The following is a 19,958-nucleotide window of genomic DNA, read 5'->3' as shown; positions in this document are numbered from 1 at the left end:
GCAATTCTCAGAAAATTTTTCAGAAGGATATTTTTAAGAATCTCAATGGAATTTTCTGAAAAATAGCAGAACGATTTACGGTTCAATCTCACGAAAACTTCCGGTAGAATTCTTGAATGATATCCGGAAGAATAACAGTCGTATTTTTGGATGAATCTTAGCAGGTTTTATAGCACAATCCCAGCAAAATTCATTGAAATATTTAGAATAGAAAGATATCCGAAAAAAATCTCCAACAGGATTTTTGGAAGAGTCCAGAAGTAGTTCAAAGATATTGGCGTAAAAATCTCAGTGGAATTTTTTGAAGAATTTCAGAAAGATTTCCGAAAGCATCTCAGGTCATTTCCGGAAGAATACCAGAGGCATTCTCATGAGAATACCAGAAGTATTTCCGGAAAAAAATCTAGAGTTATTTTCGGAGAATTCTCGAAGAATTTCTAGTAGAGTCGTACATTTTTTGATAAAATCCTCTTTAAAATCCAAATGAATTGAATCAGGATTTTTGGTAAAATCTTCCATTATATTTCGAAAACAATTTTAAAGAATTTCAAAGAATTTAATTTCCTGGATTTCAAAAGTAATCCTTAATACAGGAATGGTAACGCTTTTTTTGTATAAATCCCAAAGCGATATCTGGAAGAAAATTCAAAAATTTGATTTATATATAAAAATACTTTGATTCAAATATATTTCTTGTGTAGCATTAAGTTTCACTGCAGACACACTCGTAACATCAATAATAAATTTAATTTATAAATCTTTTAAGCACATCCAAATTAAATAACAGTTCAAAGAATAATTTGTAATTTGTAATTTGAATCATGAGTTTTTTGAGGATCATATGGTCGGTGTTTAGACAGACCAGACTAGATGAATTTTGGAGCTCTAAGGATATATAAAGAACTCCATCAATTTTAAATCTTCCATGTAATTTTGATACAAATGTATCATCAAATAGATAAGTTCCATTATTACAGTAAATATCTATAATATTTTGATGTTTCACATGTTTGGGGTACATTTTTCTTACTCGATTGAAAAAAACACTTGGTTCAGTCTGTCTGAACACCGACCATATCTATGTTTGCTATATGTACTGTATCAATATTTACAGGTAATTAATTTTAATTTATCCCAATAATTGAACAACAATATTAATTAGAATGAGCCACACCACATCATCCCTCTCAGGAGAATTTTGATTCCCAATATTTTTTTTTGCGGTGGTTCAGAATTGAAAATATCAAAAGTCTATTGTAATCACAACCTTTTTGTTCAATTGCATGTGGTGTTATTCGATATTTTAAATAAGATTCGTTAAGCCGAACATGTTGATCCTTCACAAGAACCAACAACGAGCATGTTAAGAAAATTTTTCGTAATGCACAACCAGCCTAAACGTTCTTCCCCTTTGTTTATGTACTAATTATAATTTCAAATTATATTATTTAAATTAGTTTGTTTGTCTACTATTGTACACGGCAACATGTTTCAATATAAGTGGAGCTGCTTTTAAAACAAACTTTAACATCGATCAACCAAACCATAGAATATCCAATAGCGGAAAAATAATAATAATAACCGATCATTGCAAATCGAGCCGAACTGGCGCTCTTTCCGTGCGCACGCGCTTTCTGCAGAGCTGTCAAACAGACTTTTGTGCCTTCCTTCTTTCGCTCTCCTTCAACTCAACAACTCAGCACGATCCACCTCGGGGTGGATTGGTGAGCTGTCTGGTTGTTGCAGATGAACACTTATCGTGTAGCGCGACATCATCATTGACACTAAGCTTGCAACTCACCAGACAAACGATAGGTGAATTAACAACTGCCCTTATGTTATTTCCGCTTTAGTGCTCCACTTGTACCCGGACATGTAGGTTAAGTATCCGTTGTCGGCGCATATTAGGCACTTAACAATTTGCTTAAAAACGCTTGCTCTATACCATCCACTGTCGCATCTTCTGCACATCTTACTTCTGTCGGGGACTATTCAGGGATTTGGGTTCAAGTGAGGATACGAAAAACATTAAAACTACAACTAGATTCACTGAGAAACCACTATCCTGGATGGAGTGCTAGTTTGGAATAATAATTATGAAAAATAAAAATGTGGGGTGCTACGGTCATAACGCTAGCGATTGCTACCACGTTAACACCTCATCTCAATAGGCCATTCCAATTTGTGCTCAAAATCTTACGTGGGTTCTCCAGATTCACCCCGAAAAAAATGATTTCCATATTTTTTTCCAATTACATAAACTGCTTTGCTCCTTGACTCTCTTGACTTCAATGCTTACCATGTTGATCTATTATGTGTTCCTCGATGCATTCCGACCGAAAAGTCCACTGCTTCTGAGATTTCACATAGCATGGGTTGCGCAAAGGTCCTCCGTGTTGAAGGGTACAATGCTCACTCTTAGTAAGTATGTACACCTTGTTCCTTTTGACAACCCTATCACACATACAACCGTACGCGCACACACCTCGAGCCTTTGTGTTTGCGCGCCAACAGGGACATCATTCCGCATTCGTTCGTTAGCAAGTGTAGTACTGTACTTTTTCACTTTAATTTTTCCGATCATTAAAACCACGTTCTTTAGTTAGTAACTACACGTGTGATTTTTCTCCACCAAAAATCCGAAACTCCTTTAGGGTATTCCACTGCCGCAAGTTGGAATCTGCCAACAGGTTTTGGCCCCAGCAAGCGACCCAGAAAGGAAGAAAATTTGTGTGGAAAGATTCGGTCGGGAAGAGCCGAATTGGTCGTCGTGCGTTATTTTTTCCGTTGCTGCGTCAGCTCGGAAGGTGCCTGCGTCGTGGAGTGAAAAGTATAGCAACGAGTTGCGGACAGGTGTTCCACTCCAGGTGAGGGTGAAGAAAATTGTTTTCCGAGCTAGTGCTCGAAGAAAGTGACGAAGAGTGTTTGCTTCTCTGGGTAGAGAGAAAAGCGATTTCCGAGCAAGGGACGCGCTCGATAAAAGTGTGCAAAAGTGATTACTTCTCCAGGGGGAGAAAAGGGAAGGTGTTCCGAATCACAGTCATTCGAGAAATAGTGATTGCTTCTCCAGGGGGAGAAAGAGACAGTGTGTCAAGCATCATCGCTTGAAGAAGAAGAAGAAAAAGAAGTGTGTTCCCCAGTGCATCTAGCCGCCGCCGCTCGAGGAAGGGAAGAGAAAGAAGAAGTGCCGAGTGGAGCTGGAGCAGGCGAACAACAACAAAGTGGTTGCCAACCGGTTCGGTTAGTGTGTTGACTGATCACCCGAGTAAAAAAAAAAGTTTTTTTTCCGGTCAAAATGAGTGACGCAAAATTTTCGATTCCGAAATTAAATGGTTCCAATTGGCAAACATGGAAAGTGCGTGTGGAGATGTTATTGGCTCGTGACGATTTGTGGTACGTTATCGACGAGCCGGTGTTCGAAGAAGAAGAAGATCGTACCGATGAATGGAAGAAAGACAACAGAAAAGGCCAAAGCGACGATCATCTTGCTTCTCGAAGACAGTCAGTTGCCGTTGGTTAAAAATTGTGTCCTCGCGCGTTGATGTGTACGATGCGTTGAAGCGATACCATCAAAAGACGACACGATCGGTTCGAGTGTCGCTCTTGAAAAAGTTGTGTGCCTGTGATCTCGCGGAAGACGGTGATGTGGAAGCACATCTACGTGATTTTGACGACCTTTTCGATCGTCTCGATGCGGCTGGTACGACCTTGGATAAGGATACCAAAATATGCATGCTACTCCGAAGTCTACCGCCATCATTCGACGGTCTAGTCACCGCACTGGACAGTCGCTCAGACGACGATGTCTCGCTCGATGTTGTTAAATCGAGGCTCATCGACGAGTATAACCGACAGCTGGAAAGAAAAGGAGGTGAGTTTGCCAAAGTTGAAAAAGCGTTGCGTTCCACGCAGGACAAACCGGATTTCGATTCCCGTGTCTGCCATTTCTGCAAAAATCCCGGCCATATCAAGCGGAACTGCCGGAAGTTTTTGGCCACGCTGAAGAAGGAAGTAGACCCTTCGTGTACCAGTTGCGGTGAGTGTGGCAAAGCAAAAACAGCACAGGGTGATTCGCGGAGTGTTGCTTTTGCCGTCGGTGAAGGAAAATCGATTTCCTGGGTGATCGACAGTGGCGCATGTGCCCATATGTGTAGGGACAAGTCGTTTTTCACGTCCTTGGAGGAATTTGCTGGTGATCACGTCGTTTTGGCGGATGGGAAGAATATTCCGATCCAAGGTGAAGGAAGTGGTGTACTGTATGGCATAGATGGTTCAGGTGAAGTCATGAAGATTGAAATGAACAAAGTGAAATACGTGCCAGAACTTTCAGCAAACCTTATTTCCGTCGAACAGTTGGCACAGAAGAGCTACAAAGTACTATTCACCGGTGAAGGATGTGACATTGTGAGCGCTGGTGGAGCAGTTGTTGCTACAGGACACCAACATGGCGGGTTGTACTATCTGAACTCGATAAAGCCGCCGACCGCCTTGGATGGCCGGCATCAGCACCGAAGGCAGTTAAATCCCCGTTACCGGATTGAAACTAAACGTGTTCCGAAGGAAGAATCAACCGTGAAAGTGAAGTTGGAGAGCAGTTCTCCGTCGATGAATGTGTCATTCCAGGAGGAAGTCGTGTGGTACGACGCAATCGATGAACCGGAGGCCCACCGGATTCCATCCAGAGTAGGAGATGATTCGGTTAACAGAAAGCAATTTCTACCAGAGCGTTTCACGACAAGCCAGAGACCCCCGGGCGTTATGGACAGGACGCTGAGTTTCATGAAGTTCGAGGGATTACGTAAGCTGTTCAGACTTGACAAGAGCCCACCAGGTAATGAGTCTTCGCATTGAGGGGGAGTGTTGAAGGGTACAATGCTCACCTCTTAGTAAGTATGTACACCTTGTTCCTTTTGACAACCCTATCACACATACAACCGTACGCGCACACACCTCGAGCCTTGTGTTTGCGCGCCAACAGGGACATCATTCCGCATTCGTTCGTTAGCAAGTGTAGTACTGTACTTTTTCACTTTAATTTTTCCGATCATTAAAACCACGTTCTTTAGTTAGTAACTACACGTGTGATTTTCTCCACCAAAAATCCGAAACTCCTTTAGGGTATTCCACTGCCGCAAGTTGGAATCTGCCAACAGGGCCAACGCTAGCTTCTTCTCTCGCATCCAATTTTCCACGGCATCTATCGCCTCCGTTGCCAGTACCTCCACCTCTTCCCGTGATTCGCCGATCACTACAAGCACTACATCGTCCGCAAAACCGACAATCTTGACTCCTCTGGGCAGGTTCAGCTTCAGCACTTCATCGTACATGACATTCCAAAGGGTGGGACCCAAGATGGATCCCTGTGGAACGCCCGCCGTAACCAACAGATTTCTGATCCCGGCATCTGTTTCATATATCAGTGTCCGGTTCTGAAAATAGCTTTTCAGAATCTGACATAGATACTTAGGCACCCTCAACCTGTGCAACGAGTCGGCAATTGCTACCCAGCTGGCGCTGTTGAAAGCGTTTTTAACGTCAAGAGTGACAACCGCACAATATCGGTTCCCTCTCCTCTGCTGCTTCTGTGCCGTCTCCATGGTTTCCACTACCATTCGGATGGCATCTATCGTAGATCTACCTTTCCGGAATCCATACTGCATGTTCGATAGACCGTTCTCGTTCTCCGTATACTTCGTAAGCCTGTTAAGAATGTGTGTGTGTGTGTGTGTGTGTGTGTTTTTTTTTTTTTTTTTTTTTTTTTTTTTTTTTTTTTTTTTTTTTTTTTTTTTTTTTTTTTTTTTTTTTTAGTTTTAGAAGGTGGTAAATTACATTTACGAACTAACCCAGCGTTTCACGTTCGATATGGAGGCTAGTCATATCGAATTCGTCCATCGTGCGCCAGAGTGTCGGACTCTTTTATACCGACTAAAGTCCACCTTCGCCCACGAGCCATTCCCCCCGGAACTGCCTCTTGGCATTACTTCATGGGGGAGGCTATTGTGCTAACCACTGCACTGCTCCTTGCTTCTTACGCTCCTGTACTTCCCTTGCTCTCTTCGTACTGCTGGCATCACGCCAGGGCCATGTTTCAGCTGCCGCTTCTGTCATTGCTACGCTTCGTTGCTCTACTGCGACGTGTTTGGGGCTGGCATCTCGCCAGAGCCCTGCGCAACTTTTGCGCCTGCTGCTAATCCGCCGATTCTCGAGTTCTCCAGGTTGGACCAGTTGGATGCCGAGGTCGGTCCACCGATTCCGGTTGGAGGGTAGCTTCCGGTTCACTGGCGCCCCGACGACCCAAAACTGGTGGTTGTCACGATCGCTACTCGGCATAGTCCCCGACGGTGGATCTAGCCTACACCAGCGGAGAGTTCCTAACGTAGGAATGTCTCCCGAAACCGTTAACGTTACGCGTTTGTTCCTTCTTCACTGCTGCTGACCGGTGAAGTGCCGAGGTCGATCCAGCGATTCCGGTTGGAGGATGGCTTCCGGTTCACTGGTGCCCCGACGACTTAAGCCGGTGACTCGCTACGGACTACTCAGAATAGTCCCCGACGGTGGATCTATCCTACTCCGACGAAGATTTCCCCGACGGCGGAAGATCTCCCGAACCGATGCTTTCCGGGCTGATGCCGAGGTCGGTTCTGCGATTCCGGTGGAGAGAAACTTCCGGTTCACAGGCGCCTCGACGACCATTTGCCGGTGCAACTACGCGTTCTACTCAGTTAGTCCCCGACGGTGAACTTAACCTACTCCGAAGCTGACCGGGCAGATGCCGAGGTCGGCCCTGCGATTCCGGTGGAGGGAAACTTCCGGTTCACAGGCGCCCCGACGACCATTTGCCGGAGCTGTTTCGCGATCTACTCGACTAGTCCCCGGCGGAAGGACATAGCCTACTCCGACGCGATGTTGGTCGGTAAGTGCCGAGGTCGGTCCTGCAATTCCGGTTGGAGGATGACTTCCGGTTTGCAGGCGCCTCGACGACTTATTACCGATATTACGTTACTCCCGCTCTACTCGGTCTAGTCCCCGGCGGAGGATCTAGCCTACTCCGGTCGCGCCCGTAGGTCTCCTTCATATGCTCGCTTCAACAGCCTGGCTTGTCAAGCGCCAAGGTCGGTCCGCCGATTCCGGCTGCCCCAACGATTCAGAGCCATGTGCTGTCCGCTGTGTTGGGTTCCGCTGCTCCTCTCGCCATCTTCGTTGTAAAAGAGACATCATCTGAACGATAGTCGTGTTTACCGCGTCCCATTTCTCTTCGTCGGCACACATTCGTTGGACGATATTGTGCACATTAACGTCATTGCCGACGACGGATGTCATCTCGGCTCGCTCATGCTCGAAGCGCGGACATTCGAAGACCACGTGTTCAGGGGTTTCGTCAGCATCGCCGCACCCGGTGCATAACGGCGATCTTGCATGTCCAAACCTATTGAGGTATTTCTTGAAACAGCCATGACCAGACAAAAACTGCGTCAAGTGGAAATTCACTTCTCCGTGTTTTCTGTTTACCCACGTCGACAGGCACGGAATTAGACGGTGGGTCCATCTACCGTTCTCAGCGCTATCCCACTGCTGTTGCCATTTCCTCATGGTTTCATCCCGGGCTCTTTTCCGAATTCCCCGCGTGCTTCGGTCCCTGTAGCACTCGCTGTCCTCTTCGAGTTGAAGGCTTATAGGGATCAATCCTGCAATCACACAGACTGCCTCCGATGAAATCGTACGATACGCGCTCGCCACACGCATGGCCATCAGTCTGAACGTACTGTTCAGCCGGGAGCGGTTCCTCTTCGTCTGCAGTGCTGTCACCCACACGGGGCCAGCGTATCTGAGTACCGACGTCGACACGCTCGCCAGTAGTCGCTTCTTGCTGCTGCTGATCGCTGAGTTGTTGGGCATGATCCGGGATAGAGCTGATATCACCTTCACGGCCCTCTCACATGTATAATCGACATGGCTGTTGAAGCTCAGCCGATCATCGATCATCACTCCTAGGTGTCTGACTTCCCGCTTTGAGTCGATGGTACACTGTCCAACCGAGATTCTCGCCTTCTGCACTGCCTTTCGGTTGCTTATCATCACAACTTCGGTTTTGTGATGGGCTAACGCAAGCTTCTTCCCTCGCATCCATTCTTCCACGGCGTCTACTGCTTCGGTAGCAAGTATCTCTACTTCCTCTAGTGATTCGCCGATGACTACGAGCACCACGTCATCCGCGAAGCCGACGATCTTCACACCCCGGGGGAAGCTCAGCTTCAACACTCCATCATACATAGCGTTCCAGAGAGTCGGGCCAAGAATAGAACCCTGTGGGACGCCCGCTGTGACTGTCGTGCACCTTTTCCCAGCGTCTGTTTCATAGATCAGTGTACGATTTTGAAAGTAGCTCCTCAAAATCTTACAAAGGTACTCGGGAACCTCCAATCTGTGCAGCGATTCGGCGATCGCAGCCCAACTGGCACTGTTGAAGGCATTTTTTACGTCTAGAGTGACCACACCGCAGTACCGATTTCCTCTCCTCTTTTGCTTCCGCGCCGTCTCCATAGCTTCCACGACCGTTCGGATGGCATCGATGGTGGATCTACCCTTCCGGAAGCCGAACTGCATGTCGCACAGGCCGTTTTCTCCCTCCGTGTATTTCGTAAGCCTGTTTAGGATTACTCGCTCCAGCACTTTGCCAACTGTGTCCAGCAGACATATCGGTCTATATGCTGAAGGATCTCCAGGAGGCTTGCCTGGTTTAGGCAGCAACACCAGCTTTTGTCGCTTCCAAATGTCGGGGAAGTTACCCTCCTCGATACATTTTTGCAGCACGGTCCTGAACATATCCGGGTTTTCTTGGATTGCTGCTTTCAGAGCTACGTTGGGGATACCGTCTGGTCCCGGAGCCTTCCTGGTTTTTAAGGCTTTTGCCACCGCGATCAGCTCATCGTTCGTTACCTGGGCTTCTTCTTCGTCGTTCTCTTGTGCTCCGTAAGGTGTGGACGGCCAGCTCGTCGGTTCGTGCCGGGGGAACAGCACTTCAATGATGGTCTTCATCTTCTCCGGACACCTATCGGGTGGTACAGCTGGGCCCCTCAACTTCGCCATTGCAACTCTGTAGGCGTCACCCCACGGGTTTGAATTGGCGTTGCGACAGAGCTCCTCCAGACAGGCTTTCTTGCTGAGCCGGATTTCCCTGTTGAGAGCGGTTTTTGCCGCCTTGTACGCTGGTCTTCGATCTGCTCTTTCAGCGTCGTTGCGGGCTCTCTGCATCATTCTCCTAGCCCGAAAGCAGCTTGTACGCAGATCGGCAATCGTCGAGTTCCACCAATAAGCTGGGCGGCGACCATGTCGCGGTTTACCTTCCTTCTGCATGGTTGCATCGCACGCTCGTGCTAATGCCGCTGTCAACTCATTCGCAGTAAAGTGCTGAGCATTGCGCTCCAGTCTCAACGCTTCAACAAACACCTCCTTGTCAAACTGCGACGTTTTCCACCTTCGCTCCTTTGATGGAATCGCACGCGCTTCCAACTGCCGTCCGCTACCAATATTGTATCGAAGCGCTTGGTGGTCACTGTGCGTATACTCCTCACTCACTCGCCAGTTCAAACTTCCTGAAAGCCCAGGGCTACAGAAAGTTACGTCAATAATTGACTCTCGACAATCCCGACGGTATGTGCTGGTGGTACCATCGTTGGCGACATCGACGTTTAGCCTTGCCAAGGCCTCCAGTAGACTGCTCCCTCTTGAGTTGGTGAAGCGACTGCCCCATTCTATGGCCCACGCGTTGAAATCGCCGGCTATGACGACTGGTCTGCGGTCTGTGAGCTCTTCCGTCAGCTTGTCGAGCATCTCGTTGAACTGGTCAATAGACCATCGCGGGGGTGCGTAGCAGCTACAGAAGAAGACTCCGTTAATTTTGGCTATAACAAAGCCTTCATCTGCACGATGTACCACTTCCTGGAAAGGATATCTTCCCACCGTCCATATCGCCACTGATTTTGCGTTGTCTGCTATCCAGTTCCCATCGCCGGCCGGGACACGGTATGGCTCCGAGATGATAGCCACATCGCACTTGTACTCCGCCACAGATTGCCTTAGCAAGTGTTGTGCTGTGTCACAGTGGTTGAGGTTAATTTGAATTACCTCCACTGTGGTTTGGTAGCAGTCGCCTTTATGAAGGCCGGGCATCGCAGGCCTCCTGTAACGTGGTTGTTATTCTCTCCGTTAGCGCAGATCATGCACTTTGGAGGCTTCCGGCAGGCTTGCGCCTTGTGGCCTTCTTCTCCGCACCTTCTGCATAAATTACCTCTGTCAGGCCCCTTGCAGAATCTAGCAAGATGGCCGTACTCGTGGCATCTATAGCACGCTTCCGGTTTCTGAGAGACGCTCAGTGGACATACCGACCAGCCTACTTTAATCTTCTCCGTTTTTAGTGCCTTGACGGCCGCTTCAATCGGAAGCCTAATTGATGCTATTAGCATTCCGGATGGCCCCTTCCTTATGCGGATCTGCATATGCACTTCCCCTAGCTTGCACTGCTCTTTCATGGCAACCCTTACATCGTCGTCCGTAGAGATTGCGTCCAAGTTCTTGCATTCAAGGACTGCCTCCGGACACACGGCTCTCACTTCTACCGTATTACCCATGGCTTTCTCGGCGAGCTCTTTGTAGGAAGAGCTGCTGGCCATCGGGTCTCGTTTTAGCTCCAGGATCATATCTCCGGTGCGGGTGCGCCTGACTTTCCGCACGTCTGACCCCAGCTGTTCGAGCTCCGGGTTTGTCCGCATTGCACGGAGAACCTTCTCGTACGAGTCATCGCTTGCCTTGACTATAAGCGCCTCGCCTCTCTTCCGGCCCTTGAAGAGGCTTTGTTTTTCGGACCTGCTCTTGGTTTTCGTCTTCCGATTTTTTGCCTTGACAATTTCCCATGGGGTATCGTTGCCTTCCTTGGTGGTTGCTGCGTTCGCTGGGCCTGACTCGTTCGCGCGAGTGTCCTTATGTTTTTTGGAACCACCCGGTCTTGCATCTCCTGGTGATGCTCTTGGCCTCTTCGGTGTGAAGGGCACGCTCTCCGTCCTCTGGGATTTGTCCCTTTTTGCGTTGGTTTCCCTCGCAAAAGTAATTGGCACCGCCGTTTGTTGAATCGGCACTTGCCTTATTTCTAAGGCAGTCTTGGCCGCCGACAACTCCTTCTCAGTCGATTCCACTTTCTGTGCAACGGCCGTCCATTCCTTGACAGCTAGTCCAAGGGTTCCTTGGATCTTCAACACCAAAGTCTTGATGTCTTTGTGCACATTACTTCTTTTATCGACGAACTCGTGCAATTCGTCCACCAGTTTCTTGGCTGCTACAACTCTCGGTAGCTTTGGCACCTTCGACCATGCACTGACCTGAGCCTGTTGCTGCTGCTGAAGCTGTTGCTGCTGCTCTCGAGGCTGCTGCTGCTGCTGCTGCTGTTGAAGCTGCCGCTGTATCTGCTGCTCCTCCTCATTGCGCTGCTGCTGCCCTAGCTGCGATGGTGGTGACCGTACTAAGCCACCTTTGGCGAAAGGGTTCGCCGCGCCTTCTTCGATTTCAATTATACTCTCTTCCATTCTTCAGGGTCCCCCCTCTGGGCCGCTATCATTTCCCGCCGTACGTAGTCGCCTTTCATGATCCCATGGTTATCTTTGCAAGCAGGGAGGCCATGCAAGGGTTGACACGATCCCTTATGAGAATCGTGTTCAGAGCCGGATCGGCGTAGATCGGGGTTTAGTCATCCGAGCCTAGTACTCATCACTTAAGATGGACGGGATCCGAACGTATCCAGAGGCCTGCCAAGGTTTTACCGGGACGGGGGCAATCGCACCATTAGCCTATTCGCCGTTTCAAGATGGTATCACCCATCCTTACTCGGGGAATAGAATAACACGACTGTCAGCTCTGTGTCGCAATGTGGTGTGTAATCCGTAATCCGTGTCCTGTCCGTTGTTCTGCGCCGTGACCAGTATACCATAATCAGGATTTTACTGGCATCCATCCTGATGTGCCGGTTGGCACTCCAGAGGGCTAAGGTACTTTGAAAGCGGTACCAGGTCGCTTGTTCAGGGTTACTTGCAGATATGTGGTTTTTTGTAGAGATTCACCAGAGCCCACTGATGAACCCCCGCCACATCCTAGGTAGACCATGCTTGAGCCCCTGGTCAGATGGACCAGACGCTCAGCCACCTCCCGAAGGAAGTACTAAAGGTGGTATTCCATACGGCTGTATGTACGAGTTTCGCTTGGAAAAGGTAGGAATCCCAAGCTCCCACCTGGCACCCCCTCACTCTAGCTGATGTCAGAAGGACAACAGTGCCCAGGTTGCACTACCAGCTAAGTACGCAACCCTTAGCTGGCGGTCTTTGTCATCGTTAGACCCGTGGAAGCGTGAGGTAGGGGCTTGTGAGGACCAGAGCTATGTTGGTCGCTCCTTCCTAGTTGTCGACTCACCATTTTTTTTTTTTTTGTGTGTGTGTGTGTGTGTGTGTGTGTGTGTGTGTGTGTGTGTGTGTGTGTGTGTGTGTGTGTGTGTGTGTGTGTGTGTGTGTGTGTGTGTGTGTGTGTGTGTGTGTGTGTGTGTGTGTGTGTGTGTGTTTTTTTTTTTTTTTTTTTATCTCTAGGAGTTAAAAAAAATCTTCTCAAGACTGGCCTGTATTTGTTCATGCTCATGCCACAGTGTATGGTTTGGCACTGTGTGGGATTCGCAATGGGGCGCCTACCCACTAAAAAACAGTCTCCTAGGTACACCGTCACCGTAAAAAATTCTTCTCCGGCACCACCTTGCGGTATTACTTCGAAGAAGAGGCGACACATGCTACGCGCACCCTTCATTAAGCCCTTCGGCTCCATCATTAATTTGTTAGTTCCTAATCCATGCCATGCTGAGCCCTTCGGCTCCCATTAATAATTTGTTAGTATTCCTAGTTTGTGATCTAAACATGCCATATTCAGCCATTCGGCTCACGATACCATGGGTGCCAGAAACTCCCTGACGAAGGAAGTTCTCTCGGTGCTGGACGCATGCCATTCAGCACTCCAGGTTCTCGCGCTCTATTCGGATAGTCCCCGGCGGTGAATCTACCCTACCCCGACGAAGACTTCCCCGGAGGTGGAAGTTCTTCCGGTACCGATGCTGCCCGGATAGGTGCCAAGGTCGATCCTGCGATTCCGGTTGGTGGATGACTTCCGGTTCACAGGTGCCCTGACGACCAATTTGGCAAGACAATTTACACCGTCTTCAGCTCAAGGCTGCACAGACTGAACAATCACAAACATTAGGCAACGGACAACACGAAACACCCAGTAGCCCAATGATGAATTTTTCGTTTGACGAAAAGTTTCCACCGACTGGAGTGGGAATCGAACCCACACTTCATGGCACAATATGCCTAAACGACTGACGCCGCTAACCGCACGGCCACGAAGCCTACAATTTCCGGGGCTTTTCCACGATCTACTCGGTCTTGTCCCCGACGGTGGATCAAGCTTACCTACCGGTTGGGTGCCGAGGTCGGTTCGGCGATTCCGGTTGGAGACTGACTTCCGGTTCACCGGCTTGTTCCTCCCTCCACTTCCGCTGAAGCAATGACATTATTTTCGTCACCGCCATGTTCACCGCGTTCCACATCACCTCATCGCTACACATTCTATCCACTACGTTGTCTACGGTTACGTCAGCACCGCAGACCGCTGTCATCTCGCTACGTTCCGCAGCAAAACATGGACACTCGAAAATGACGTGTTCCGGCGACTCCTCTACGACTGGGCACTCAGCGCAGAGCGGCGACTCTGCGTGGCCGAACCTGTGCAGATATTTCTTGAAGCAGCCGTGACCTGACAAGAACTGCGTCAAGTGGAAGTTGACTTCTCCATGGGATCTGCTCACCCATTTCGCCAGATTTGGAATAAGGCGATAAGTCCACCTTCCCTTCTCAGCGGTATCCCACTCGCGTTGCCATTTCACCATCGTGTCGGCTCGGGCAATCTTCCGGGCTCCTCTAGTACTACTAGCTTCGTAGCACTCCTTATCCTCTTCCAAAACGTAGCCGATAGGGACCATTCCGGCAATCACGCATACTGCCTCCGAAGATATGGTTCGGTAGGCACTCGCTACCCGCATGGCCATCAGCCATGTGTGTGTGTGTGTGTGTGTGTGTGTGTGTGTGTGTGTGTGTGTGTGTGTTTTTTTTTTTTTTTCATGCAACTAGGAGTTTAAAAATCTTCATAGACTGGCCTGTATATGTTCATGCTCATGCCAGTGTAATTTTTGGCGCGGTGTGGGATCCACAAAAGGCTTTCCCCACTAAAACACTCTCCTAGGTTTAGTACCATAACCCTCCGGAACCACCTTCCGGTATTACTTCGGAGGGGAGGCTAACGTGCTGAGCGCACCTCTTCAATTTGTTATTCTACATGCTGAGCCCTTCGGCTCCTGAGCCCTTCGGCTCCTGAGCCCTTTGGCTCCTGAGCCCTTCGGCTCCTGTTAGCAGTTTTAAAACCGTTCAACGTTGTGCCTCATGCTGAGCCCTTCGGCTCCTCCCGTTAGTAATTTGTTAGTACCTATTTTCGCCCATTGGCGACCCGTCAATTTGTTAGTACCTACATGCAACATTCTGAGCCCTTCGGCTCCAGTTTGTACACTACTCTGCACTCATTCAGAGCGCGTACTCACACAATTACGACGACCTTCTCCTTTTCTTTGTTCAGCTGGTAGGATGCCGGGGTCGGTCCAACGATTCCGGTTGAGCATAACTTCCGGTTCGTAGGCGCCTCGACTACCCATTACCAGCGTCCCGACGCACTCTACTCGACTAGTCCCCGACGGTGGACCTAGTCTACACCGACGAAGAATTCCCCGGCGGTGAAAATTCTCCCGAGACCGATTCTTCTTTTTCTACGTTTCGAGCCGACCGGAAGGGTGCCGAAGTCAGTCCAGCGATTCCGGTGGAGCCTAGCTTCCGGTTCACTGGTGCCCCGACGACCCTAAAACCGGCGCTATGACACGTCTACTCAACTAGTCCCCGGCGGTGGACCTAGCCTACACCGACGAAGAATTCCCCGGCGATGGAAGTTCTTCCGAGACCGATTCTTCTTCTGCTGCTGCTACTGCTGCTCTTCAATTTTTTTACGGGCCGACCGGTAGGGTGCCGGAGTCAGTCCAGCGATTCCGGTGGAGGCTAACTTCCGGTTCACTGGTGCTCCTACGACCCGGGACCGGTGCTACGTCGCGTCTACTCAGCTAGTCCCCGACGGTGGATCTAGCCTACTCCGGCGGAGAGTTCCCCGGCAAAGGAATATCTCCCGGAACCGAGCAGCCATTCTTCCCTTTCGTGCGTTCACTCTAGCTAGCAGATCGTTGGTCGCTACGCCACTTCCTCTGAAGCTCGGACATTATTCTCGATACCGTGCTATCGACAGCGTTCCAAATGCTTTCTTCTCGGCACATCTCTTCGACAACGTTATCGACAGTGACTCCTCGCATGTCCCTCCTCACTTCTTCGAACCTAGGACATTCGAAGACTACGTGCTCCGGTGTTTCCTCCACATTCTCGCAATCCGGGCAACAAGGTGAAGAAGCATGTCCGAACCGATGCAGATACTTCCGGAAACAGCCGTGTCCGGACAGAAACTGCGTCAGATGGAAGTTCACTTCTCCATGCTTCCTATTAACCCACAGTGACACATTTGGAATTAGACGGTAAGTCCACCTTCCCTTCTCCGCGTTGTTCCACTCTTGCTGCCACTTAGCCAACGAGTCCGTTCTAACGATCCTTCTCACATTTCTGGTGCCTCTTCGCTCATAACACTCCACGTCCTCGGCCAGGGTGATGCAGATGGGCATCATGCCAGCGATAACGCATACTGCCTCCGATGAAATCGTCCTATAGGCGCTCGCTACTCGTATGGCCATGAGACGGAATGTGCTGTTCAACATCCTCCGATTACGCTTGGTCTTTACCGCTGCGGCCCAGACTGGGACTCCATACCTGAGAATAGAGACCGCTACACTCGCTAGGAGACGCCTCTTACTACTTCTCGGTCCTCCGACGTTCGGCATGATCCTCGCTATCGTGTTGACCGCCTTCGACGCCTTTTCGCAGGCGTAGTCCACGTGAGCGTTGAAGTTTAGACGGTCATCTACCATCACCCCCAGATGCTTCAAAGCACGTTTTGATGAAATATCTTGCCTACCGATGTTGATTTCAACCCTCTGAACAGCTTTGAGGTTGCTAACCAGCACTAGCTCCGTCTTATGATGAGCCAGCTGCAGTTTTGCTCCAGTCATCCACGCTTCAATCGTGTCAATCGCTTCCGTCGTCAGCATTTTGACCTCTTCCAACGTCTCGCCAGTCACCGTTAGAACGACATCATCTGCGAATCCAACAATTTCCACTCCGTTAGGTAGCACCAGCATTAATACTCCATCGTACATCGCGTTCCAAAGCGTTGGACCAAGGATTGAGCCTTGTGGCACTCCTGCCGTGATCCTGATCGACTTTTGACCCAACTCCGTTTCATATACCAGGACTCTGTTTTGGAAATAGCTTTTTAGCATACTGCACAAGTAGCCAGGAACTCGCATTCTATGCAGTGCTAAGGCTATAGCCTCCCAGCTGGCGCTGTTGAAAGCATTTTTGACGTCAATCGTCACTACGGCGCAGAACCGATTGCCTCTCCTCCTCTGTTTGGATGCCTTCTCCGCATTCTGTACAACTGTCCGGATTGCATCCACCGTCGAGACCCCTTTCCGGAATCCGAATTGTCTCTTCGATAAGCCACTCTCGCTCTCTGTGCATTGTGTCAGCCTGTTAAGGATGATCCTTTCCAGGAGCTTACCAAGTGTGTCCAGCAAACATATAGGTCTATACGATGCTGGGTCCCCTGGTGGCTTCCCTGGTTTTGGCACCAACACCAGCTTCTGAACCTTCCAACTGTCTGGGAAACAGCCTTCATCCAAGAGTTTCTGCAGCGTCGTCCTGAACAAATCCGGGAACGCCAATATCGCGGTTTTTAGTGCTACATTGGGGATCCCATCAGGACCAGGAGCTTTCTTCACCTTCAGACCCTTCGCCACTGCTAGTAGCTCTTCATTAGAGATTCGCACACCTCCGGGTTCTTCTTCCTCGTCTTCGTATGGCGTAGGCGGCCACACTGTTGGGTCATGATGCGGAAACAGACCTTCCACGATAATCCTCAACTTGTCTGGACATGTTTCGACTGGTGTCACCGGACCCTTAAACTTCGCCATCACAATACGGTAGGCGTTGCCCCAAGGGTTTTCTTCGGCTTCTCGACATAGCTCCTTGTAACAGCTGGACTTGCTCCGCTTAATCTCTTGTTTGAAAGCAGCTCTAGCTTCACGGAAAGCGATTCTCCGTTCCTCTCTCTCTACTTCGGTTCTTGCTCTCTGGACGCGTCTTCTGGCTCGGAAGCATGCAGCACGGAGGGTACTAAGCGTCTCATTCCACCAGTACGCTGGGCGCCTTCGGTTCCTAGGCTCCAACTTTCTCGGCATCGATGCATCACAAGCCGTTGCTACCACTTCTGTCAACTCTTCTGCGTCAAGGTTCGCCCTGCTGTATGTTCGAAGCGCCTCAATAAACACCTCCTTGTCGAAGTCCTTTGTCTTCCACTTCCGCTCGTATGTCCTCATTCTCATCGGCGCTGGGGAGATTCGCCGGCCGATGCTGTAGAGAATCGCCTGATGATCACTGTGGGAATATTCCTCACTCACCCTCCAATTCATGTCATCCAACAACAATGGGCTACAGAACGTAACATCGATGATGGACTCCCGACCGTCTTTACGGAATGTACTGACAGCCCCTTCGTTGCACAGCCTCACATCTAGCTTCGCCAGAGCTTCGAGTAAGCTGTACCCCCTGGCGTTGGTCAATCTGCTGCCCCACTCTACGGCCCAGGCGTTGAAATCTCCTCCTATGACTACCGGCGTTCTTCCCACCAGCGTATCTGTGAGCAAATCCAACATACTATTGTACTCTTCGTCTGTCCATCTCGGAGGCGCATAACAGCTGCATACGAAGACTCCGTTGACTTTGGCAATAACAAATCCGTCGTGTGAGCTATCGACTACTTCTTGAATGGGGAACCTGCCCATCACCTGTATTGCCACCATACCTGCTCTATCAGCCACCCAATTACCGTTTTCGAGGGGAACCCGATATGGCTCCGCAATTATTGCTACATCGCACTTGGTTTCTGTCGTGAACTGCCACAACAGTTGCTGTGCAGTGTCGCAATGATTGAGATTCACTTGCGTGATCTCCATCCTTATTGGCACGCCTTCGCTTTTTTATACGCCGGGCATTTGAAGCCTCCCGTCGGATGATCGTTTCCGTCCTCCGGCATGCATAGCAGGCACCTAGTCCGCTTTGTACAGTCCCGAGCAACGTGACCATTTCCGCCGCAATTCCAGCATAGGTCGGACCTGTCCGGGCCCTTACAGTTTCTTGACTGATGGCCGAATCCTCTGCATTTGAAGCATCTCTCCATTTGCTTGGCGACTCTAGGTACCAATCTCAGCGGGCACACCGACCAACCAACTTTGATCGTGCCTAGCGCCACCAGTTTGTTGGCAGCATCCACTGGCAACCGGATTGCCGCCGTCTGTGTGCCTCCATACGACTTCCTTAACCGCATAGACATCTGTCCTTCTAGGTTACACTGCTCGGCCAGTGCCCACTTCAGGTCTTCTTCCGTCGTGATCTCATCAAGATCTCTGCACTCGACCACTGCCTCCTGCGAAAGAGCTCTTACGTTGGCCTCGTCGCCCAAGGATTTGGCGATGAGCTCCTTGTACGCCGTGCTCTTGACAGAGGGGTCTTTCTTCAGAACGAAGATCATGTCGCCCTTCTGCGTGCGCCGCGTTTTGACAACGTTTTCGCCCAGTTCCTTTAGCTCCGGATCTTCCTTCACTCTTTTGAGGAGCGCAGCGTACGTTGTTTTGTCGTTCGCTTCCACGACCAGAGCATCACCCTTGTACCTCAGCCTAGGAGGTTGACGTGTTTCTTTCTTCTTCTGTTCCGGCTTCTTTCCTTCCTTCACTTTCCGGTTTTTCTTCTTCTTCTGCTGACTTCCGACGATACGCCATTCACCTTCACTTCCAGCATCTCTCTGGTTGTTGACGCCTTTCTTCTCGTTTTTGTGCTTCTTTGCATCCTCTTGTTCTCCAGGTGATTCCCTGAACCTTTTCTCCGAGCGGGTATTTTGGTGACTTCTCGGCGTCTCCTGAACATCCGTCGTAGGTCGTTCCGCTGCTTCCTTAAGAGCTTTCTCAGCCGTTTCCGCTCGCATTCTGAGCGCATTCTGCTCACGCTCAGCTGCTGATACGGCGGACCTAATGCTCGTCACCATGTGCTTAATTTTCAAGTGCACATTATTTCTCTCCTTCACGAACTCGTAGAGCTCGTTAACCTTCCTCCTAATGTCTGCCAAACTCGACTTCTCCAGTCGCGACTCGTTGTGGGTAGTGCTGCTACTCGAATTGGGTGTGAACACGCGGTTTAGCAACGTCCTCTCCTGCTGTGTTGCTTGTGGCTCACTATGTACTTGGCTAGTACTCGCTACGGTGTCCAGTGGTGTAACTGGTGATCTCGCAACCCTACCACTTCTTGCGAACGCGTTCGCGTCTTCTCCAACTGCCTTGGTGTCATCAATACTCTCCATTTTAGTGGGTCCCCCCTCCGAGCCGCTATCTTCATCCGTCGTACATAGTCGCCTTTGCGATCCCATGGTTATCTCATACCTATGAGCGTTGTAGGCAGTGAGGCCATGCGTGGGTTGACACGGACCCTTATGGGGGCCGGGTACAGTGCCAGATCGGCGTAGATCGGGGATGCTACATCCGAACCTATGTACTCATCACGCTTGATGAACAGACGTCGAACGTACTTGAAGGCCTGCCACGGTTTTAACGGGACGGGGGCAACCGCACT

The 19,958-nt window shown here is 49.8% G+C and overlaps 1 protein-coding gene across 1 annotated transcript in view; it reads right to left on the bottom strand.

The window, feature by feature from the left end:
- LOC110678487 (sulfotransferase 1C4-like) overlaps positions 1–19,958 on the bottom strand; it is a 92,277-nt gene that overhangs the window by 6,953 nt on the left and 65,366 nt on the right. The gene's annotated exons all lie outside the window — the stretch shown is intronic.

This window comes from Aedes aegypti, chromosome 1 (genome assembly GCF_002204515.2).
Source record: "Aedes aegypti strain LVP_AGWG chromosome 1, AaegL5.0 Primary Assembly, whole genome shotgun sequence".
In the NCBI taxonomy this organism is placed as follows: Eukaryota; Metazoa; Arthropoda; class Insecta; order Diptera; family Culicidae; genus Aedes; species Aedes aegypti.
The sequence above is the reverse complement of the archived record's forward strand: the minus strand, read 5'-3'. Positions and strand labels throughout refer to the sequence as shown.